We start from the raw sequence: 25,318 nt of genomic DNA on the forward strand, positions 1-25,318 counted from the left end.
GGGGAGGTGGAATAAAACATCTGCCTTCCTTATTCCTGCCACATACTGGGATTAGCTGGGTGTAGGTGCCTGGACAGGGTGAGGGCCATGACTGAGTTTTGATCTAGGATTGGTACAGTACTGGGGGCAGATGTCTTAGTGTCATTGACCCCTATTGTCCCCAACTGTTCCTTCCTTGCTGCCACACCTTGCCTCCAAGTGACAGAAGGCTTCCAAAGGTGAATGACTGTTCCAAGCCTGGGGTGAAGGTGGTAATGAGTCAGACCCACACTTTCCCACCCATGCCCAGCACTTGGGCAAAGGGGATTGGGGAGTACTTGTTAGAGTAAACTTCTAGGAACAATTCCTGGAAGAGGGACTTTTGACTTGGGTCACAGGATCAAAGAATTATAGACCTTAGAGGTCATCTAGCCCCACCCTCTCTTTTGCAGTTGAGGAAACTGGAGACTGCAGAGGTTAAGGAACTGAGTCAAGGTCATACAGGTAGGAAGAGGCAAAGGTAGGTTTTGAACCCAGGTCCTCTGATTTCAGGGCCGGTGCTCTTTTCACTATATTCAGTTTGAGGTTTTCCCTGAGCTGATCAAATAAGCCTCTGAGACTTTTCAAGAGCTGTATCCTTTGCCAGGGACATTCCTTGTCCCTACCTCTCTTTCCTCATTCTATTTTTTTTTTTTTTGACGCAGTCAGGGGTTAAGTGACTTGCATAGGGTCACACAGCTATTAAGTATCTGAGGCTGGATTTGAATTTAGGTCCTCCTGACTCCAGGGCCAGTGCTCTATTTACTGTGCCACCTAGCTGCCCTTCTTCCCTCATTCTTTTTGCTCATTGCTTAAGGGTCTTAGAGACCATCTACTTATAGTATCATAAGATTCTGAGTTGGAAGGGAATAAAGAGTCCAACTTTAGATCCAACTTTAGCAATGAGGAAATTGAGGCACAGACAAATGAAGTGACTTTCCCAAGGTGCTGCAGGTCAAAGGTCACAGTATCAGATGTTTGAACCAGGTTGGTTTTTTTTTTTAATCTAAATGCAGTAACTTTCACATCATACCAGCTGCCTCTTTGCTAAACTATATACAGCTTTCTCGTCTTTACCTTCCTTTTACATATGGGCAAAACTGAGCACCAGAGAGGGGAAATGCTTGGTTCAAGGTTATATGTTTTGGATAGTCATGGCAGAGATAGGGTTGGGACCTACATTTCCATTCTCCAGATCTCATTCTCTTTCCATTGCACAACAGTCTTCCTCTACTGGGCATATCTTAATCTTAAGCAAGAAAAAAAGAAAAAAACCTTTTTTTTCCTCTCTCCATCTCACGTGATTGTTGTGATAAGGGTGTTCTGTAGAGCCTTAATATGCAATAGAATTGGGAATTAATATTATTGTCTTTTAATATCTTCAGATGGAGATATCAATCCATAAATTAGTAAGTATTTATTTATGAAGTCCCTAATATGTGTCAGGCACTGTGGTAATTGTGCAATATGCAAAGCTGAAATTTCCTCAACTGCAAGATAGGGATAATAAGTTGTATTGGAAAGACAAAACCGTTCAAATCCTAGTTCTCCCACTAACCACCTGCAATTTATGTGGGTCTTAGCTTCTAGAAACTAAGGGGATCCCATTTTATGATCCTTAAGATCTCTTATAAAGGAAAAGGACCTATCTGTACGACAATATTTATAGCAGCTCTTCTCATGGTGGTAAAGAATTGGAAATTGAGGGGATGCCCATCAGTTGGGAAATGGCTGAACAAGCTGTGGCATATGATTGTGATGGAAATACTATTGTGCTGTAAAAAATGATGAGCAGGCAGATTTCAGTTTTATAGAAGAAGATGAGGCCATTCACGATGAGTGCCGTCCTCTCTTCCTCATCTCCTGTCACTCAGGTGTCTTTTGCCACTTTTTTCTCCTTTCCCCCTATCTTACATTATGAAATAGCCTCACTCCTTACCAAAGAAAACCCCTCTGCTTGTTCAAAGGATCCCATTTCGTCCTGTCTCCTCCAACAGATTGTCTCCTCTGTCATCCCTATTCTCTCACTTATATTCAATCTCTCCCTCTCCTGGCTCATTTCCTACTGTCTACAAACATGCCCATGTTTCTCCTACCCAGAAAAAAACAACAACCCTCACTTGATCCTTCCATCCTTGCTAACCATCATTCTATATCTCTTCTGTCTTTTATAACTGGCCAAAAGACCATCTACAATAGGTGCCTCCACTTTCTTTCCTTTCACTTTCTTCTTAATCCTGGACAGTCTGTCTTCCTATCTTATTCCACTAAAACTGCTCTCTCCAAAGTTATCAATGATCTCTTAGGTGCTAAAACCAATGGCCTCCTTTTCTCAATCCTAGTTCTTCCTGACCTCTCTGCAGCCTTTGACACTGCTGATCACCCTCTCCTCCTTGATATCTCTTCTTTCTATGTTTTTGGGACACCACTCTCTTCTGGTTCTCCTTCTACTTATCTGACCACTCCTTCTCTGCCTCCCTTGCTGGATCCTCCTCTGGATCATGCCCTGTAGCCATTGGTGCCCCTCTACTCTGGACCCTCTTTTCTTTTCCCTCTATCCTATTTCACTTGGTGATATTATCAGCTCTCATGGATTTAATTACCATTTCTATGCTGATGATTCTCAACTCTACCTTTCCTGCCCTAGTCTGTCTACTGACATCTAATCTCACATCTCCAAGTGCCTTTCAGACATCTCTAATTGGATGTCCAGTTGTCATCTTAAACTCAACATGTCCAAAATGGAACTCATTATCTTTCACTGCAAACACAGCCCCCCTCCTACCTTCCCTATTACTGTGGAGGGCAACACTATCTTACCAGTCCCAGGCTCATGATTGTTGAATCATTCTGGATTCCTCACTCTCACCCCTCCCCCTCCTCACCCCAGCCCCATATCCAAGCTGTTGATTTCACTTTTGTAGCATCTCTCAAATAGTCTGCCTTCTCTCTTCTGACATTACCACCACTTTGGTGCAGGTCCTCATCATCTTATGCCTGGATTATTGCATTATCTTGCTGGTGGGCCTGCCTGCCACGAGTCTCTCCTCACCCCAATCCTAAAGTGAAAGCCTGACTATGTCATTACCTGCCCACCTCTGGCGCCCACCTCTGGCTCCCCTCTCTCTCATCCCACTCAATAAACTCCAGTGGTTTCCTATTACCTCCAGGAACAAATACAAAATGTTCTATGTGGCCTTCAAAGACCTTCATAACCTAGCCCCTCCTAACTTTCTAGTCTTCTTACACCTTATTTCCTAACACATCCACTTTGATCCAGTGACACTGGTCTCCTGACTTTTCTATGAACAAGACCCTCCATCTCATGGCTCTGGGTATTTTCTCTGGCTGTCCCTCTTTCCTGGAATGCTCTCCCTCCTCAACACTGACTATTGCCTCCCTGGTTTCCTTTAAGTCTCAACTAAAATCCCACCTCCTACAAGAAGCCTGTAACAATGTGTTGCATTGCTGCTACTGTTTCTTTGCATCATCTACACTAGTAACTAAGTCTGGGGTCCTTAAGGGTAACCTTTTGATAATTTCTGGTGAGGATCCCCTGTCTCTGAATCGCCATTTGTAGAAACCTTCACTTTCTACAAACAAATCCACATGATTCAGCCATTTGCTTGAAGCTTCACTGCCAACATGTTGTTGGCTGAGTTCACACAGACATCACCCGTGAAGGGCCTTTTGATTCTATTCTTGAATATTTGAGTCTTTTCACAGGCTACATCCAGAAGTAAATTATTCTGCTATTAATCAATTGATAAATATTTATTAAGCACCTACCCTGTGTCTGGCACTGTGCTAAGCGCTAAAGATACACAAAGAGGTAAAAGACACTAGATCATGTCTTACTAGGTATGTAACAGGTGATCTAGTGGCTAGAATTAAGTACCAGAATTGCCTTGGACTGACAGGCAAGAGAAATCTCCCATTTGCTACAAATATAGATCTCAAAATATGTTGGAGAATTCAATCAATAAACTGGACTGGAAGTAGTCTAGGATCACAAGTTGAATTGTTGTCCACCACTGGTTGGACATATTCATGGAAACTTAAGAACAATGTTTTCAATATATGTCATCAAATCCAATACTCATCATTTCCAAGCCACACAGAATAAAAAAGTTTTCTTTTAAATATAGAGACCTTGCAAAGGAAATCAAAATCACATGGGACCAAAGTGAAGTATATATGATGCTTGGTGTCCTGTCTGTTACTGGAGTTGTGAGGTATATGGGGTGTTCAGGGAGGACTAGCACCTCTGGTGTGAGGCTCTGCTGAGCCCTTTTCAGGGTTGCTCATCCACATTCTGTGTCTACCTTTCACTCGACTTTCACCTGTGGTTCCAAGCAGACGGTCTAAACTGGGTTGAGGGTAACCAACAGCCCTCAAACTCATCAGTGAGTTAGGGGAATGTCTACCCCAAGCATGGGAAGATTTCCTCTGGCAGAATGACTGGATGAGAACAATTTATTCCAATGACCATGAAGAAGGCTGAAGCAGGAGCTGTGGAGTGGTTAGAGCTTGGTCAGACATTGAAGATGCTAAGGTCATCCATTGCATCCAGACCATCACCAGTCGTCTTGACTTTGTCTTGCCACTGGATTTTGACAACTCTGGAAGAGACAGTGAGCCTGATGACTTTGTGCAACTCTGCCTCACTTAAATCCAATTCACTCACAAGTCAAAATACCACCCATTTGTGATGTCATTGGTCCTCTTTGAAAACAAACGACAAGCAACAGCAGGAGTTGTACTATAGGTGGTTTCAGAGGATGATCTTATATCCTAATACTTTCATTCAACTAAAAAAAGTAGGTATTTTATCTACTCAGGCATTGAACATCAAACATAAAAGAATAATAACAGGGTAGTAATTTTCCCAGGACTAATTCAATTTGAACCCTATAAAAATGTGAAAAGAAAGATAAATAAAATGATTACGGTGATCATTGTAGCTCCTTTGCTGCAGATTTGTGACAAGTACCATATCAGCCATTTCTCCTGCACAGCCCCATCCTTCGCACCCCCCTCATCTTCACTGGATAGTTCCCCCCACCCCACCCTCAACCTAGCCCTAGGCAAAACTGGGGAAATAGGCAGTTTGCTTTCCAAGCTGACCCAATTCCTCTTCTTCTTTAAGGTATTGTGACCTTTTGGAAAGGCATTGTGACTTATTGGGAAGAACATTGTTGTCTGAGGAACTGGGTTCAAATTCCAATTCTGCCATTGACCTTCTGGGGAGATCTTCAAGGAGAGGCTTGATGACCCCATATGGGGGATGTTACAAAGGGGATTCCCGTTCAGGTGTGGGTTGTATGAGATGACCTGTAAGATCTCTGCCAACTCTGAGATTCTATGTTTCTGTGACTTTGGGCAAGTAACTTCCACTCTGTGTCTTTATTTCCTCAACTGTAAAATAATGTATTTGGACTAGATGACTTCTGAGGTTGCCGCTCACTCTAGTTTTATGTCCTTCTGATCAAGGATACCTCAGAATGCTTCCAACACTGCATTTTATTCATTTTCTTTTTTTAAATGCCTAGTAACTTCATATTCCCTTCTGTCTCTCTCTAGGAATACATTCTCTGCAGAAAAAGAAAAAAGCTCTAATACCAGTCATTTACAATTTAGTGTGAATTTCAGCTGCCTTGTGGCCTATCTCAGGGGTTTCCAGAATTTTCCAGTTGGAAGGCACATCAGCCCATACCTGAAAGAATTCTCTTCTATAACATACCTGACGAGTGGTCATCCAAAATCTGCTTGAAGCTCTCTAGGGAGGGGAAACTCACCACCTCCCACAGCAGCCCATTTCACTTTTGTAGGAATAAAAGGCTTGACTTCTATTGAAGGATTTTAGGTCAGGTGGAGGGGGTGCTTTTTGTGTGTCTGATGGGGTGGGGTGGGAGGTGGGGAAGATTTAAGGAATGAAAGAATCTGTCCTAGTAATCACATTCCTTCTCCTTGAGGATGAGACCACCCTTCACATGTGAGTGTACATGGGCACATGTACACACAAATGCACGCAGACACTCACACTCATATGTAGGTAGATACACTAATAACTCATATTTATATAAGGCTTTTGAAGTTCACAAAGCAATTTTTATCACCGTAAGCCATAGTATGAGTATGATTATCCCCATTTTACAGGGATAGTAGTTGAGGAAGGGGAGGTACTGGGAGGTGATATGACTTGCCCATAAGCCAGCTTGTGTCAGAGGCAGGATTCCAAGCCAGGTCGCCTCTGTCCATGCTTGGCTCTCTTCTGTTCCATCCCCTGGGGCTCACTGAACAATGCATTCTGACACTCCTAACCTCTCTCACACACGTGAAGCTAGTTAGCTCTGTTGTCTTCTCTCTGTCTCTGGGACTCTGCCTCTTCAAAGCTAAAGCAAGCAGGGGAAAAGTTAAAGCTTTAGCTAATCCAACTGGCTGTTTTCCTTCCTGGATGCAGAATAACAAGTTTGGCTGATTTTCCTTTTATTCCATATCTAGGTTTCATCTAGTCTAGAGGTTCTTAACTTTGGGGGGTTATGGACCCCACTGACAGTCTGGTGATGCCTCTAGACTCCTCTTCAGAATACAGTTATCCTTTCTACAACACAGGAGTAAGGGGTGCAGCTCCCCAGCTATCTGGAAAATCCATGTAAAACTTTTTGGCCTTCTCTTCGTACCACAGAAGAAGTCCACATTTTTTTCTTTTTCTTTGATGGGTTGTTTATGGTATTAAAAAAAAGGTATGTTGATGCTATTTAATATTATACACATTTTATGTATTTCTGAGTTTCTAAACTTTTTCTATGACATATGTGACTTCCACAAAACTCCCCCCAAATTCCCATTTAATTTCTTATGCCAACCCATGATATATTAAAACCACTATGGGGAAAGTCATGATGTGGAAGGGATAAATTTATTTATTTATTATTTATTCTTTTTAAATGCATAAAATAAAATATACAGGATTTATGAAGGAAACTGATTTGTATTGAAATAGTTATCAAATTATTTTTAAGAAATTCATAAGTCCCCTCGTAAGAACCCTTAGTCTAAAGTATGAGTGTTCTTCCTTATTTCTACCACAAACTTAGTGTGGCAGGTACCTTTCTCTCCTCATCACATCAGACTGAAGGGTATAGTGTTCAGGGTATCAGTGTGATGGTGATGGTGATGAGACTCAAAACCATCTCATAGAATCAGTTGAGGACATGAGTGGTATTTAACATGGAGAAGACTTCAAAGGAAAGATACCATGCAATAACATTTTACAGTAGGAGATAGCCCAGGAGGGGTGAGCAGCTCTCAAGATTAAAATTCTGAAGACTGGAAGAGAAACAATTCCAATCAAGAGGAAACACTGAACTTGTCTGTGGTCGCTCAACCAAATTAGATTTTCTTAAGATAATTACAGAAAATGAGAACAAGGGCAGGTGATAGAGTATGAAGACAGAAGAGCTTGTTAGAGTACTGTCAAGAGTGCTAAGGCTCAGAATGAATTGAGACAGACTGGGAAAGGTAAGGACCATAACAAGGGTTATTTTTTTTAAAGCTGTATTTTGGAAATGGAAGCAGCATGGTGTGGTGGAAAGAGAGTTGGCTTCAACATACCTGCTGTGTTATCTCGGGTGAATCACATAGCCTCTCAGTGCTTCAAGCAGCTCTCTAAGGCTATAAATGGTAGAACAGGTGCAGACCTGCATTAGTTTCCTCACTTGGGAGTTCCCTAGATCAATGAAATCACAGGTTCAGCCCCTATTCCTAAATTGAGGAAAAGAGAAGGTTCAAGAAGGGAAAAAACTGGCTGGGCCAGGATGAGACAATAATAACACAGCAGAAGGAGAGAGCTGAGCTGCTTGATTTTTTTTTTTTTTTGGCCAAAGGGAATGATCTTTGGACAAGAAAAAACAGAACAAAAATGGCAAGTAGGGAGTGGAGACCTAAGATAAATGAGAAGATGGCAAGGGAGTATCTAGCTGCCCTTGGTGAATTTCAGGTTACCTGCCCCCAGCCAATTAGATCCTTGGGTATGAAGACAACTGGTGGATATGATTTTTGAGCCACCATCAGGGATATCTGAAAGATATAGAAGAGGAATAGCAGACCCAGAGAAAGGAAGTTATTGCTATGATTTTCAGAAAATGAAATAAGAAGAGTCTACAAATGATAAAGTCTGATCTCCATTCCTGGGAAAATTCTAGAATTCCAGGGATGCTTGGTACACACCTAGAAAAGGAAGTGATCAGGGTGATAAAGGGCCATGATGGCTTTAGCAAGAACAGATCAGGTTATGCTAATTGCATTTCCTTTTTTGATGGCTTTGGTTATTGCTGTTCAGTCATTTCAGTTGTGTCTGACTCTTGGTGACCCTATTAGGGTTTTCTTGGCAGAGATACTGGAGTGGTTTAGGCCATTTCCTTCTCCAGCTCATTTTACACATGAGGAAACTGAGAGAAACAGGGTTAAGTGACTTGCCCAGGGTCACACAGCTATTAAGTTTCTGAGAGCAGATTTGAATTTGGGTCTTCCTGGCTCCAGGCCCAGCCTTCTATGCATTGAGCCACTTTTTATCTAATCCTATGCTTATCAAATTTGACAATGAAGCAAAGTTAGAAAGGATAGCAAACGCACTTGATGATAGAGTCAGGATCCAAAAAGACCTTCACTTTGGAGTGAATATAAGGGATAGGTAGAGATTGAATCTGGATTTTGTTGGTGTAGAGAATCCCCCTGGATAAGGAAACCCTCTATTCCAATTCAGGTCACCATCTTAGAGAATTACCTTGTCCCGGGGGCCAAACTCAAATAGAAACTAGAGCACTTAACCTTACATAAGAATCCCTACTGAAATATATTAGAAAACCACATACTAACATTATCTCTTATATTTTTATTTATTTAATTTTTTTTGAGGCAATCAGGGTTAAGTGACTTGCCCAAGGTCACACAGTGAATGTCTGAAATTGGATTTGAACTCAGCTCTTCCTGACTCCAGGGCCAATGCTCTATCCAGTGTGCCACCTAGCTGCCCCATTTTAATTTATTTAAAAAATATTTCCCAATGACATTTTAATTTGGCTCCAACCACACCTGAGATATCCAAGGGCTGGTGTTTTGACACCAGTACAAGATGAAGCTAAACAAAAGTTTGTCTGAAAAAGATCTGGGGGTTTTAGTGGTTCACAAGCTCAGCATGATCTTGCTTATATGGTAAGCACTTAATAAATGCTTATTGATGGATTAATAATGTGATATAGCAACTGAAAGAAGTGAATTCAATCTGGGGCTCCATTGCCAGGCAGAACTTCCAAGAATAAGGAGGTGATAATCCTGTTTTATTCTGTCCTGGCCAGATAACAGCTGGAGTATTGTGTACCTCTGGGCATCTGGGAGAGGACAAATCATAATAGAAGGACTTCAAATCCATGCTGTATGGTTATTGGTGGAAGGAAGGGGGAGTTTTTTAGACTAGAGAAGAAGGGATTCAGGGGAGATGTTACAGGTGTCTTCAAGGGCTTGTGGGAGAGGAATTAAGCTTGTTCTGTGTGGTCCTGGAGGGGAGATCAAGGAGTAAAAATGGTAGAATGTTCAAAGAGGCAAATTTAGGTTTTATCAGGACAAAACATCCCCAAACTTCCTAACCATTAGAGTGCCAAAATGAAATGGACTGCCTTGGGAAGTAAGGAGTTCCCCTTCATTAGAAATATTCAAGCAGATATTGGATGATCCTTTGCCTGGGATGTTGTATTGAATATCGGATGGACTATGGCTGTTGAGATCTCTTCCCACCCTGAAATTCTCTGACTCTGTGTCATGATAGCTGCCATCAGGTATTTCAAAGGCCAAGTAGCTAGGTGGCACCATAGTGCTCAGATTGCTGGCCTTGGAGTCAGGTGTACCTTAGTTCAAATCTGGTCTCAGACGCTTACTAAGCTGTGTGACTCTGGACAAGTCACTTAACCCTAATAGCCTCAGTTTCCTCATCTGTAAAGTGAGCTGGAGAGGAAATGGCAAACCACTTGAGTATCTTTGCCAAGAAAACCCCATATGGAGTCACGGAAAGCCATCCATGACTAGAATGACTTAACAAAAATTTCAAAGGCTGACATGTAGAAAAAGGAATAAGAATGCTTCTTTTTTAGGCCAGAGGGCAGATTAGGATGGCATATTTGGTCTTGAAAGGAGGGAAAACACCCTAACAGTTAAGAGATGACCCAAAGGGAAGTCAAATGTCTCAGGGTTCCCTATCCCTGAGGTGTGGGAGGGAGGGTCTTCAAGCAGAGGGATACTATATAAGCATTTCCTGTTCAGATAGAGATTGCTCTAGATACCTCTTTCTCAACAGTGCTATAGTACTGAAGTACTTTTCAACTTATCATTTCTATAATTCTTTTCTCCCTCCCTCCCTGAAAATAGTAGGCAGTGCTAGGGATGGGGCTGGGGACAGGTCCATACTACATCTCCATGCTCCCCCCATGGCCCCTAGGGGGAAACAGGCCTACTCATAGGATGATAGAATCATGGACTTAGAGCTGGAAGAAACCTTGGAGGTCATCTTGTCCAACTATATCATTTTACAGATGGGGATACTGAGGTCCAGTAAAGTTATGTGACTTGTCCAAAGTCACACAGACATCGAGATTTCAGTCAGTCAATAAATATTTATTAAGGGCCTAATACTTGCCAGGCGTTGTGCTAAGTACTGGGAATACAAAAAGGCAAAAAACACTCCCTGCTCTCAAGAAGTTACAGTCTAATGGAGGAGACAACATACAAATAAATATAGACAAAGCAAGATATATACAGGTTAGAGAGGAAATAACAGAGAGAAAGCAGTGGGATTAAGAGGGAAGACTTTCTGTAGGAAGTGGGATTTTGATTGGGACTTAAATGAAACCAGGGAAGGCAGTGGATGAAGATGAGGAGGGCGGACATTCCAGGCATGGGGGACAGCCAGAGAAAATGCCCAGAGCAGAGATGGAGTGTTCTGTTCATGGAATAGCAAAGAGGTCAGTGAATGAAACAGTATGTGTCAGGGAGTAAGGTGTAAGAAGACTGGAAAGGTTGGTCAGGAGTAGGTAATGAAGGGCTTTGAATGCCAAATAAAGCATTTTGCATTTCACCCTAGAGGCAATAGGGAGCCACTGGAGTTTATTGAGGGTGGGAGGAGTGGAGGGGGGTTGACGTAGTTGGACCTTCACATTAGGAAAATCACTTTAGTGGCTGAATAGAGGATGGATTGGAATGGGGAAGGACTTCAGGTAGGCTTGTTGCAGTTTTAGTCCTTTGTTCTTGAAGAGGACCAATGACATCAAGAGGGTGATGTCTTGACTTGTGGGTGAATTGGATATGAGTGAGGCAGAGCTGTGCAAAGTCATTGGCCTCACTCTCCTCCAGAGTCATCAGAATCCAGTGGCAAGACATAGATCAGGACAACTGGTGATGGCCCAGGATGCAGTGGGAGACCTTGGCCTTTTTAAACTAAGGTCTTTCCCAGGTCTCAGTTTGTCTGAGGCAACACCCATTCAGTGATTTAAGGCTAGGTAAGAATTGAGTCAAAAGATGGCCTAGTTTGCCTTCACAAAAGAGTCAATCTGGGAAGGGAAGATCCTCAGAGTTTGACTATTTACATTCATTCTGAGCCATTAAGGTGTGAGGTGAAGAGGACTTGTACTGTAGTGATGGCAGAGTTAGAGGAGAGAAGGGGAAAACATTTTGGAGAGATGTTGCTTGGATATGGGGGGTGAGACAGTAATGAGTCAAGGATAGCACTTAGGTTGTGAGATTGAGGTACTGGGAGGACTATGTACAAACAAGCTGTATATAGTATAAATAGGAAATAACTGAGGGAAGGCATTAGAATTAAGAAGTGTTGGGGAAGGCTTCCTGTAGAAGGTGGGATTTTAGCTGGGACTTGAAGGAGCCAGGGAAGCCAGGGGAACCAGATGGGGAGATCAAGGAGGCCAGAGATCAAAGAGTAGGAAGAGATTTGAAAGCAGGTGCTCAGGCTTCCATTCCTCTGGACATTCTCCTTCCCAGTCTCCATCCCCAGATGTCCATTGGGATGGGCAAGGTGGGAGTCCAGCAATGTGCAGAACACTAGCTCTCCCTGGGCCTGCCTCTCCCCTGAAGCTATTCCCAAGATGGCTTGGCCAGCCTGTGGCTTAGGCCCTGGGTCAACATGGACTGCTGAGTTTATAGAATATTCCTCACCCTGTAGACCTGGTGACCTGGCAGGGCACCTTAGGAAATTGAGACCTTTGACAGACACCTTGGGAAGAATGGTCTTCAGATGGTGGGGGTCAGGGTGGGAGGGGTTCAGGATGGTAAGTCCTGAAGCTTGTCAGCTTAGAAAACTGAAGACCAAACGGGTTTTTCTTCAGGGATCAAAACAGAGGTTATTTAAGACTATATGTGTGTCTCTCTCCTGCTCCTCTCCTATCCCCCCAGTAAAGATTCCCTGAAGTCAGGGGCTATATCTTCCTTAAAAGATTGGACTCTCTCTAAAGTGGGGCCATTTTCTCCATTATACTATATGTTCTCAGAGGTCAGCAATTGCCTCCCCTATCAGATTAGGAGCAAGTTTGAGCTTTGCCCATTTCATATCAGTCCCATTCTTCAAATTAGAGGAGTGAGAAAGTTGGAGTGAACTAATGAGTGACCAGCTGCTTCCTTTTAAGACACAGACTGTCCCCCAGCCCCTCCCTAGGGGTCAGTACAGTATAACCAGCTAAACTTAGCCAGGGAACTGATCTGGGCTCTGCCCATTCCCACGGGGATCAGCTCCTAGAGGGGGTGACCCTGACCCTTGATGACCTCAGGAGCTGAAAACTCACCCTTCTTCCAGTTGGGGGAGGAGGAGGGCAGTGACAATTTATGTCTGCATGACCTATCAACTCTAACCCTTGAGTCTGCCCCTCATCCCCCATGGTGTCCTTGGAGCACCAATACTTGGCAGCCAAGGCCTGTGGGGGTGGGGGGTCAGAGAGGGAAGAGCAGGTTTCCATCCCTGCTCCTAGGGTGGGAGTAGCATGGCAAGAAACAGGACCTCCCAGCAGGGTGTGGGCACTGAGTCATATGATGGGGAGGGAGTAGAGGGCAAGGGCTAATGGCAAAAGGGGAAGGAGGAGGAATAGAGAGAGGTAACAGGAGAAGGCCAAGCTACTCAGGGACTATTCTAATTTTGTTACCTGGCCCTTCACGACTCCTGTCTCCCCTGCCCCCACCTTGTGTGCTTTTGGCCCCTTCCCTCAGACACTCATTAAAAGGCATAGAGACAGAGATAGAAACACATACACAAAATCCTGCCCTTGGAGGGAGGGGGGATGACCAAGGGATGTCTGAGAGACATTTGCAAATGCCTGAGCGCTCTGCTGCCCCCAAATAGCCATGTCCTGGGAGGGAGGGGAAGGGGGACAGCCCAAATGAGGGCAGAGCTCAGCAAGAGAGGCAGAGCGGGTGGCAGGGCCAATTTGCAAGCTATAAATTTAGGCAGCATGTGCTAAAGCACCCAAGAGGTGAAAAATAGGAAAAAGGCCACTGGAGTCCATGCATACTTCCTAATATCTCTGTGTACATATACACATGCACATTCACATACATGTATATGCACATATACCATATATAAATGTATGCATATACAGCACATTATAATATATGCATTATGCATATATATATATACAAAGTAGACACACATACACCCACACATATGTAGGTCTTTCTTTGTACTTATATCTGAAACATTTAGCACAGTGTCTGGCACTTAAATTCAGCCAGGTCTTGAATAATGTGAACACTGGATCCTGAGAAGTGATGTATTTGAACTCTCACTATTTACAATCTTAATCATGTAAAATATGTCAATTAGTTCCAACCCAGTGGAAATATGCAATGTGAATTAGAGTGATTCTACCACTTTGAGGATTCATTATTTGCACCAATTGGGACCTGGCTGTACTTTCTAATTGATTGATTGCTGGTGACCCTTGTAATGGAGAATGATAGTTCTAGGCTGGTCATGTCAAACTCAAATAGAAACAGGGCCACTAAATTGTATATAAGCATCCCTGTAGCCTCCCTACCACATATTAACATTGTCTATGTTCTATGGTTTTTTTATTTATTTTGTGAAATATTTCCCGATTACATTTTAACCTGATTCAATGGCACTCGGAAGTGTTGTGGGACACAATGTGGCCAGAGGGTCAGTGTTTGACAGCTTTGTTCTGCAGCTTCATCTTTAGTTTGTCTGAGAAATTAGTGGTGGAGTTGACCATACTATAAGGTAGCTAGGCGGCACGGTGGATAGAGTGCTGGGCCTGGAGTCAGGAAGGCTCATCTTGATGAGTTCAAATCTGCTCTCAGATACTTTCTAGCTGGGTGATCCTGGACAAGTCACTTCACCTTGTTTGCTTCAGTTTCCTCATGTGTAAAATGAGCTGGAGAAGAAAGTGGCAAACCATTTCATTATCTTTGCCAAGGAACTCCCCAAATGGGATCACAAGGAGTTGAACACAACTGAACAACAATAATAACTGACCATACTAGAGAGCCATGAGGAAGATGGGGAGATGAAATTGCCCAGAATTGTGCCCCAGAGAACCATGGCTAGGGGGCAGGCTATGATGTCACTCTTTTCTTTCTTTTCTCAGTAGAGAGCACTAGTAGGGAGGGGCTGGTCCATCAGAGGAGCCCTCAGATTTGGTGCTGGTCAGGTATTTATCTGGACCTTTGAGACTAATTCTAAAAATGAACTGCAAAAGATAGTTTGCTCCAGGTTGATTGTTTTTCTCCTTCTTTAATACCACTTTCTTCTGTAGGACAGGCTGATGAGACATGAGGACACTTGAGGGGATTTTCTGAGTCACTTGGCTGATAGCCACCACCCCACCCCACCCCCATTCTGGGAAAAAAAAACATATGTATGGTGCCTATTTGAGGGTAACTTCCCATCAATCAGCAAGTTCACATTATTGCAAGAGAAAGTCATATTAAAAGAAGGGGAAAATACTCCTAAAGATCCAGGAATGAACCTGTCATTAGTCTCAAAGATCTTTGTAAATCCCTGGTTCAGCCTCTTGATGCCTGACTCTGCCATGGTGTAATCTTGTACTAGACATTTCACTTTGTTAAGCCACGGAGGATCATAGCTTGAGAGAGGGAAGACTTCAGAGGGCCAACTAGTTCAACTCCATCATTTCCAGTGTGAGGAAGTTGAGGTTATGTGATTTACCCAAGGTCGTACAGGTAGGATCATAGTTCTAAAGTTGGAAGGGATCTTTGAGGTCATCTATGACCTTGGAAATGGTCTTTCTTGAAAATGGGCATTGTTCCATTTCCCAGAATGCTCCCCTTCATTTTAGAGACGAGGAAACTGATGCCAGGGACTTGCTCAAGGTCCCACAGGTAGTAAGCGTCAGAAGCAAGATTTGAATCCAGGACCTCTGTCCCCAGAGCTGGACCTCTTTCCACTGAACCACCCAGACTCCCAACTCACTTTTCTCTGCCCCACTGATGAGTTCCCCATTACTGTCCTTTACCTTTTTCTTGACTGAAGGAATCATGGTATTGTGGAAAGAACCCCAGACTTGGAGCCAGGAGACTCAGGTTTAGATTCGTGCCTCTGACATTTACTAGCTATGGGGCCATGGACAAATCACTTTAACCTCTCTAAGCCTCACTCCTTTCATCTATAAAATGAGAATAATAACACTTGTACTTACCTACATCAAAGAGTTTTTTTCAAGGAAGGCTCTTTGTAAACCTAGGCAGCCAAGTGGGGCAGTAGAAAGATTACTGGACCTGGAGTCAGGAAGGTCCGAGTTCAAATCCACCCTCACAGGCTTACTAGCGGTGTGATCCTGGGCAAATTCATTTAACCCCTGCCTGCCACAGTTTCCTTACTTGTAAAATGGGGACAATAATAGCACCCACTGCCCAGGGTGGTTGTGAGGATCAAATAAAATATTTGTAAATTAATAAACCTTAAAGTGCCATATGAATGTAAACTATTGTGATCATTTAACCTTAGAGGAGAAATGTGAGCCATGATGCTGTTGACACAGAGATACTCTTCTACAATGTACCTTTCTTTAGTTTAAATACGCACACATGTATCTTGTTCATAGTAGGCATTCGACAAATAACTGTTGAATGAATGGACACATGCACAGACATTTACGTTTACACAAGTTAACAAATATTTATTATGTGCCAGGCACTGTGCTAAGCACAGAAAGGCAAAAGACAGTCTCTGTCCTGAAGGAGCTCACAATCTAGTGGGGGTAAAACATGCAAAGCAACCATGTGCAAACATGCTACAGACAGGATAAATTAGAGATAATCCACAGAAGGCAAATATAAATGGTAGGGGTGGGGGTGTCACATAACTATGTAACATGACAAAGAAACCTACTTATTGGGAAAGGAAAAACACCTATCATGAGTGAACACCAGATCTTTAGGTTTGGGCATGGGAGAAGAAGGGTATTGGGTAGGGGAGCTAGGACAATTGCTCTCTGACTTCTGTGTTCTTGCCCTGATTTCCAGGAGTTTTCTTAGGTCAGACTTTACAGTTTCCTCTATCACTGGCTCACGCTAGCTAGGGATGGGCCAGACTCCTAGGGCAGCCCTGCCCATTCTCATGGGGATAGGGAGGGAGAAAAGGAGGGAGAGGGAGGCAAGAGGGAGAAACAGAGTTTTATTAATAGACTTCTTCCTGACTGGCAAAGGCTGGAAAGAAGTCCAACGCCAGGGCCAATCAGAATGTAACTTTCCAGGAATGCCACCAAAAAATAGTGCCTACCCTTGACTCCCAGATTATTTCTTTTCCCTGACTTCATCCTCCTGGTGTCTTTGGCTCCCAGCAGTGCTTGGCTCAACAGACTTGGCTGGGTGGGATTGCCATCACCTGGCATGTGGAGCTTGGCTCATGCCCAGAGAGGTTAAGCCACTTACAAAGGTCACACAGCATGTCAGGGATAGAGCTGAGATTAGAACTCTCATGCCCCACTTCTCCACCTGTCGTACTATTTCCCAGAATGATCCCCTTTTTGTTGAACTTAGACTTTAGGGGTGGGGCAGGCATTTTTCACATCTGGAAGCAGGGATCCAGAGCTTTACCTGAATTGTTTGAAATACAGGATGACAACATAGTGCAATGAAAATGTTCTGGAGTCAGAGGACTTTGGTTCAAATACCATTTCTGATTTACTTGCTACGTTACCGTAGGCAAGTCACTTTCCTTCCCTGGGCCTCAGTTTTCCCATCTGTAAAATGAGAAGGTTGGGCTAGATGGTCCCTGGGGTCCCTTCTACCTCTAAATTGATGATCATATGACTTGTGCTTCATTATCTTCATTTAATAACTTGTCAGCATTATCATAAAGTGACTTACCTAAGGTCACATAGCCAGTAGAAGTTGGAAATGGGATGCAAATCCATAATTTCTTACTCCAAATCCAATGCCCTTTCCACTACACTAGAATACACCCCACTTCAAAGTAAAGGTAGTTAGGTTGCCCAGTGTATAGAGCGTTGGACCTAGAGTCAAGAAGATCTGAGTTCAAATGTGACCTCAGACACTTACTAGCTATGTGACCCCGGGCAAATAACTTAACCTCTGTTTCCCTCAGTTGCCTCTTGTGTAAAACAGGGAAAATAATAGCACCTACTTCACAGGATCAGCGTGAGGCTTAAATGAGACAATAATAGGCAAGCATTTTGCACAGTGCCTGGTACATAGTAAACACTATATAAATGCTTCTTCTTCTTCTTCTTCTTCTTCTTCTTCTTCTTCTTCTTCTTCTCCTCCTCCTCCTCCTCCTCATCCTCCTCCTTTTTTCTCTACCTCCTCTTCCTCCTTCTTCTTTCTCTGCCTCCTCCTCTTCTTCCTTCTTACCCTGTTCCTATTCCCTTGGATCAAAACTCATCTCTTTTAGGATGTCTTTCCTGACTCATTCTAATGAACCTGTTTCATTTCTGTCTCTTAATAATAGCTCAGGATAAAAACAGCTCTCATTTCTATAGAGCTGCTCAGTTTACAAAGTGCTTTCTTCATAATCCCACTCTGGGGTAAGTAGTGCAAGTATTACTGTGCCCATTTAATGGATGAGCTTAGAGCAAGACTTTCTCAGAAATCACACTGCCATCAAATGACTGAATAATTCAATCTATGACTTCTGGCTCCAAGTCTAATGCCTTTTCTACTCCTCCTTGCCATGTCTCTAAAACATTTGAGTTTTTGTCCTCAAGTCTTCTACCCTTTGTGTCTCTATATCCTCTTTGGGAAATCTCTTCTATTATCACCAGAAATTTGCTTCAGTGTGTGTATGTGTGTCTCTGTCTGTGTGTGTGTGTGTGTGTGTGTGTGTGTGTGTGTGTGTGTATGTAGGAGATGGGATGTACTCTTCCTCTCTTCTGCCATATGTTTGCTGCTGACTCTACCCTCATTTGGCATTGGTATGCCAATTGGCATTCCTACCAATACCTTCTTCCTTTGCCCCCTCCCAAATTGATGATAACCCCCTACCCCCATCCTTATCCCTACAGGAGCAAATCCAGAATCCCTGCTCTTCTCCAACACCTAGACTCACTCTTTCCCTTTCCAGTGGTGATAGTCCAGACACTTCCAGGTTTCTGGGCTTTGATATCACTGTGCTATAGCACTCATAAGACCTCTGAGTCTTCTTATCCAATCTGTAGCTGAAGCAGAATCTCAGGAGTGTCTTAGACTGGGGACCCACAAACTTACAAGGAGCCTCAAATGATCTGATATAGAAAATGGTCTGATCATTGACCTCCTAGTCTGAACTTTCTTTACCTGGGTTTGGGTGTGAACAACACAATTGCAGTCTTGCCACTGGTTGGAGCTCCAGTACAGTTGAAATGTTAAAACCATAGACCTGTAGTTTCACCCCTGGTCTCAAGTCCAGGTCCTGCCCTTGTTACTCAGTTGCAGGTCCCAGCTTAGGGTATGTGATCCTGCTTCAGAGTCAGAGTGAAAGAGCAGAGGGATGATCCTTTGTCTGTAGTTTGTGACCTGAGTACTTAGTTGTGAGCTGAATCTGCTATCTTGAGCCAGAAAAAATGTGCCACTGTAGTTTCTCCTTGCATTTCCTAATCACTATTTGGTTTGGTGCTCTACCTTCATTTTTGTTGAAATAGTTGTGGGAGAGAGGTGGGCTATATATGACTTTCTCCTACTCTGCCATCTTTGCTGGTCTCCTATGCTTAAGTACCAATAAAGTTCTTTTGAAAACTTGTCTAGGGTGCATTAAGCAAGTAACAGGCTTTATACATACTGAGGCTGAACCAGGATTGTTGTCATTGATGGAGATTCATAAAGAGCAGCTCAAGGTTACTAGCCAGTAACACCGATGTTCCTGGAGTGCAGCAGAGAAAAGAAAGAAGAGAACCCCAAGTTTACCTGGAGCTTTGAGAGCTGGTTCCTTTTCTTGCCTGGTAACTATTTCATCAAAACCAGAGTTCCAGGATACCATTTCCTATGGCCCCTGCCACTAGAAGGTCTACTTGTCCAGACCTACGGTGAAGGTGTGGTAGAGAAGGAGTAGACATTAATATTTGGGTCCTGTCTTTACTGGAGGCCTCTGAAAGCACATAGATCAGATCAGCAGCGATCCCCTTTCCTCCTCTTCCCTTATTTCAATTATTACAATTTCTTCCAATTGAAAGAAGCCTAGATTGAGAGCCAGGAAACCCAGGTTGTGATCCTCACTCTCCCCCAACTCAGTATGTACCTTGAGGCAAGTCATAGAATCAAAGAATCTCAGAGTTGGAACTGGAAGGAAACCTTGCAGTCATTCTCTGAAACGGTCACATTTTCTCAAGGTCACAGAGGAAGGCAGGTAGGTAAGTGTTTATAAATTGCTAACCATGTGTCAGGCACCATGCTAAGTGCTGGGGATGCAAGTACAAGCAAGCAGCTCTGTCTCTGTCCTCAAGGAGCTTACATTTTTTTTTGTTTTGTTTTTTTTGGTTAGGCAATGGGGTTAAGTGACTTGCCCAGGGTCACACAGTTAGTAAGTGTTATGTGTCTGAGGCCAGATTTGAACTCAGGTCCTCCTGAATCCAGGGCCAGTCCTCTATCCACTGTGCCACCTAGCTGCCCCCTGGAGCTTACATTTTAATGGAGCAAGATAGCACATAAAGGGGAGCTTGAAAGAGGATGGAGGAAAACCAGGAGGACCTGCTTAGTAGCATGTTGCGGAAATGGAAGGGAACTAAGAGGGAGGCCTGGATAGATAAGATAAGGCAAAAACTGACCAATCAGAGCCCAGACACAGAGCCAGGATTCAAATCCAGGGAATCTGGTTGTGAAACCCCATATCCGTTTCATTCTACCAGGAGATCTTCTGGTTCAGCTACTATATGAAGCAGGAATCCTCTCTTTAGTTTCCCCTACAAATAGAGTAGAAATGGAGACTTTTATCTAGTCTTTGCCCCAGGTACTGACCTGGGTTGGAGAATAGGAGGAGAGTATGCTTCATCCTGTCACTTCAATCGCACATAAGAGTGGATGTACCTTAGGACAGGCCCTCTTCTCTACCTCCTCTTTCCCCACATGTTGGGAATAGTGGAAATAATCATAGAAATAATGCCCACCCTACCTGTCTCTGGGATACATTGAGAGAATGCAAGGAGAGGAGACAACAAGTACCTGGGAACATGGAAAAAGTACCATTCTGGTGCCAGGAATTGGTATGAATGATGATTATCTTGAGCAAATTTTAGCTCCTTGCTCCGCCCAGGAATATCTGATGACGTCTTTGCTCTGTTCCAAGTGCAAGGACAGATGAACCAAGTGTGGTGTGGCCAGCAGGTGATCCCAAACCACAAAGAAGATCACAAAAGTCTCTTGTTGATTTGAGCAGGGCTTGATACATCACGACATGTCCATATCCATCTGTGTTTATGGAATAGTGCATTCCCTTTGGGTTCAGAAGTGGTGGTGGGATCTTTGCCATCGCAGAAGGAGAATCTGTGGAGGGTCTTCCCAAATACCAAACTTCAATTCAATGCTGATTGCAGCTCTACTTTCTCCCACCCTCAATCCTAGACTTCTCCCAGCTCTCCCAGCAGACTGAGCTTTAGAGTCTGGGGAAGGAGGACAGTTATGCATATCAAACCACAAAGAATAAACAAGGGGCAGCAGACAAACCTGTGTATACTTCCTGGACCCCACAGCATAAACTATGGTGATATATTTATTTTGGCCCAGATATTGGGACCCTCTCCTCTTCCTAACCCCCAGCTGGAATGGGGGTCACAGAATATCAAATGTAAAACAAACACACACACACACACACACACACACACACACACACATACACACACTCACACACACGCATATATACCAGTTGGCTTTCCCAAACACAGTGTGGGAGGTGGTCTACAAAGCAGGAGGGAGGAGCCATTGGCCATTTATAGACAAGTAGGGATGAAGGAAAGGTGTTAGGAACATCAGAGAAGTGGGAGGAAAGGCTGTACTTGTGGCTTTGCTAAGGAGTTTGGATCCTGTGGGGAAATGGGGTTCTAGAGTTAATGATGGGGAGTGAAGAGGAAAGGGAGGAAAATAGTTGGGGTAAGAGGGAATGGGAACCAACAGGGCAGATAGTGGAATATGAATAATTTAACAGGAAAGAGGAACTGTATCCTGTTTCTGAGAAGTGAGTACACAGAGAGTCCCTTTGTCTAACCTGATGGGAACCTTTCTGTGGGTTTTTAGGTCTGGCAGTAGTAGTTGCACAGCTCTAGCTCCAGAATCTGAAGGGTGGAGGCAGGGCTGGTCAGCTCCCAATGGCACCAACAAAGCTGATGGAGCCAGTTCTTGGCAAAGGCTCTGAGCCTCAATTTGCAACTCTGTAAAATCAGACAGTTGGATGAAATGATTTCTATGGTCCCTTGCTGCTTGAAATCTGATAAAATCCATGATAGATTTTCTTTAAGAGAGGGACCTCTCGAGAGCCATTTTCCTTCCTTTCACTTTTGAATCCTTACAAGAGAGACAGCAGGGACAGGGGCTCTTAAGAAAACTAGATAAGGATCGGATGGAGGGAGAATCTGGGGTTATTTCATTTTTGTCTTTGCATTTTGGGTACCTAGAACCTAGTAGGGGCTTAATAAACACTCATTGACCTTGAGAAAGAAACATGGTGACAGAGTAAAAAGAGTTATGGATTTGGAAGTGGAAAATTTGGATTTGAAACCTACTTCTGTCATGAAAAACTATGTGCATCTCCTTTCCCTGTTACTAGCCTTTGTCTTGCCTGTTCCAGCCTGGACTCCTTTCTCTACAGGTTCTCCATCAGCCAGCACCATACCATCTATTCCTGGAACCGTCAGGTACAGCAAATGGAGCAATTTTGGATGCTGTGGATAAGTTCACTTACCTTGGCAGTATACTTTCCAGGGATGTAAACACTGATAATGAGGCTCCAAACAAAAGAGTGGGAGACAAGGTATTAGACTGACTACCAAACTGAAGATCTACAGAGCCATTGTGCTGACCTCATTGTTGTAAGCCAGTGAAACCTGGACAATACGCCTGTGCCATGCCAGGAAACTGAATCACTTCCATTTGAATTGTCTAAAGAAGATTCTGAAGATCACCTGACAAGATAAGGTACTGGACACTGAGGTCCTTTCTTGAGCTGAATTGCCAAGCATTCAAACTCTACTGCAGAAAACACAACTCCAATGGGCTGGCCAAGTTGTTTGAATGCCAAATGTACACTTGCCTAAAAGACTATTTCACAGAGAACTCAGGCATGGAAGGCACTCACATGGTGGTCAGAAGAAGCGATACAAGGGCACTCTCAAGGTCTGTCTGAAGACCTTTGGAATTGATTTCATGACATGGGGAGCTGCTTGTAAAGAACTACCCAGTATGGCATGGCCTTATCAAAGAAGGTGCTGTGCTCCAGGAGCAAAGCAGAAATTGCAGTAGCTCAAAAGAAATGTGAGACATGCACATTTAGAGACATCTCCACTCCTAATGTTCATCTGGACTATTTGTGCCTGACCTGTGGGGGAGCCTTCCGAGCTCATATTGGCCTGATCAGACACAGTCAGACACATTGTCACTTGACTCCAACATAGTGATGTCATTTTGGCCCTCTTCAATAACGAAGGTCAAGAACTAACAGTGGACTACTAGATCTAAGTTTTGTTGTTTTTTTTTTTTAAATAACAAGAACCATAAGAAACAACAAATGTGAATTCAATAGGGGAGAATGACCAATGAAGTTTGTGATGTTGTGGAATGGAGGGAATCTGGCTCTCTGCTTCAGAGAAGGCCCAGGTTTTATTTGATTTTCTGCTTACTACACAGTGGAGAAAAGGCCTTTTGGTTGACTGCTGAGCTGGAACTAAGAGCGTGGACAAAAAAACTCCAACAGAGAAAATAGTTCTCTTTTCCTTTTGCTGGTGACTAGGTAAAAGGATGGTTTTTTGGGCTTAGGAGGGCTGGGATGGGGCTGCCTTTTATTTATATCTTTTTTCCTCTGGTATAGCACCTTGTGAGAGCTCAAAAGGTCCAGGAAATGGAGTCCATACTAGAATCTGTTAACAGCTGAGCCCAGTGAAAAATGCAATTCAAATTGCACAGTTGAGGTCTTTGATCCTAAAATGCCCCTAATCTGGCCACCAATGGATGAGAAAGGCCTCTGGGCTAAAATAGCCTCTAATCTTATCTTAATCAGCACCTGACACTCTCTGGATTTGTGGTCCTGCTATTTTGCTTTGTGAGAAAACTTAGATAGGGATCATGATGCCTTAGAAAGAGACTGAATTTAGAGTCAGAAGACTTAGGTTTGATGACTGACTCTACTGTTTACTAAGCATGTGACTTTGAACAGGGACACAAGGGAATAAGCATTTATTAAGCACCAACTATGTTCCAAGAACTGTGCAATGCCTCTTTGTGAACATTTTCTGATTTGATCCTTACAACAAGCCACTTCTTCTCTCTGAGACTTGGTTTCCCCTTCTGTAAAAATGAGAGTCTTGGATCAGTCAATCTCTAAATTCCCTTCCAACTGTGAAAACTGCAAACCCTCCCATGATTGATACCCTTCTGTCAACTTTGGAAGCCAGTGGTTCCAGCTGCCAAGATTCTTCCATATTTCCAAGTTTCACCTTCAAGTATGATCAAGTCTTTCTCGTTCTTGTCTCATCACAATCTATAATATTGTACACACACAGCAATGGACTATCATACCCCATTTCAATAGGGAAGTTGCCTGTCAGTCACAGAGGATAAAGAATTAGGAATCAGGAAAACCTCAGGGTTGTCATATCCTTCCTTAGATACAGCCAATCGGGCAGGCCCTTCTTATATGCCAGGTACTCTGCTACAAGCAAAGGCTAGTACAGTTCTTGCCCTCAAGGAGTTTAAATTCTAATGAGAGAAGACAACCTGTCAAAAGGAGCTGAAAAAGGGTGAGGGAAGAAAAAGTGCCCATACCGGGGCATGGTGGGAAATTCTTGAGAGCTAGGAGCAGAGCCTGAGAGGAATAAAGGGGCAGATCTGGATACCTCTCCCAAATGGAGACAAATTGCATGGTCCTGGGTCACTTAACATCTTAGTGCTTCAGGCGACTCATGACTGAGGAGTGTTGGTAGAGGGACTTTCCTTGCCAGGAATTCCATATACCAGTGAAATCATAGGTCTGGGGGAAAAAAGCCAGCTATTGTGTTAGTGGTGGGTGGGTCGGTGGGTGGGGAATTGTGGTGGTGGGGGTGGTGGTGGGGGTGGGGGTTGTGCCAAAACAAGCAAATACAAACCAAAATAGTCTCTAATAATGGGGGATGATGGGGGAGACAATTCCTCGTCACAAGGAGCTGCTTGTCTAATGGGATGTGTAGGACCCAGCAAGCACAGAGAAATCTGGAATGAGGGGACTGAGCCATTAATCAGTTACCCTCCCCTCTCCTCCCCCCTACATGTCTATAAAGTTTGCCCTGCTGTGAGTGCCCTAGTGAGCCTGGGCTATTTTGAGGCAGGAACCCCAGCCAGTTCAGGGCGGGAGGAGCTGGCAGATTCCCGGATTAAAATAACCCTGACCTGGGTGTCATTCCTCAGACTTGCTTTGCTTCCCACCCTGGATAATCATCACATGGCCTTTTTCATCCTGCACGAACCAGGCAGAAGCAGCCCAGGAGAAGCCAGTGGGGTGGGGGGCAGGAGGAGAGACGGGGTATGCTTCCTAATATAGACAGTCCAGGGGCATTGATTTTCCTGCCTATAAGGCATGGGCAGTTCTCCCTTTCTGGAA

The sequence above is a fragment of the Vombatus ursinus genome, unplaced genomic scaffold (assembly GCF_900497805.2).
Source record: "Vombatus ursinus unplaced genomic scaffold, bare-nosed wombat genome assembly UNPS02014826.1, whole genome shotgun sequence".
Lineage (NCBI taxonomy): Eukaryota > Metazoa > Chordata > Mammalia > Diprotodontia > Vombatidae > Vombatus > Vombatus ursinus.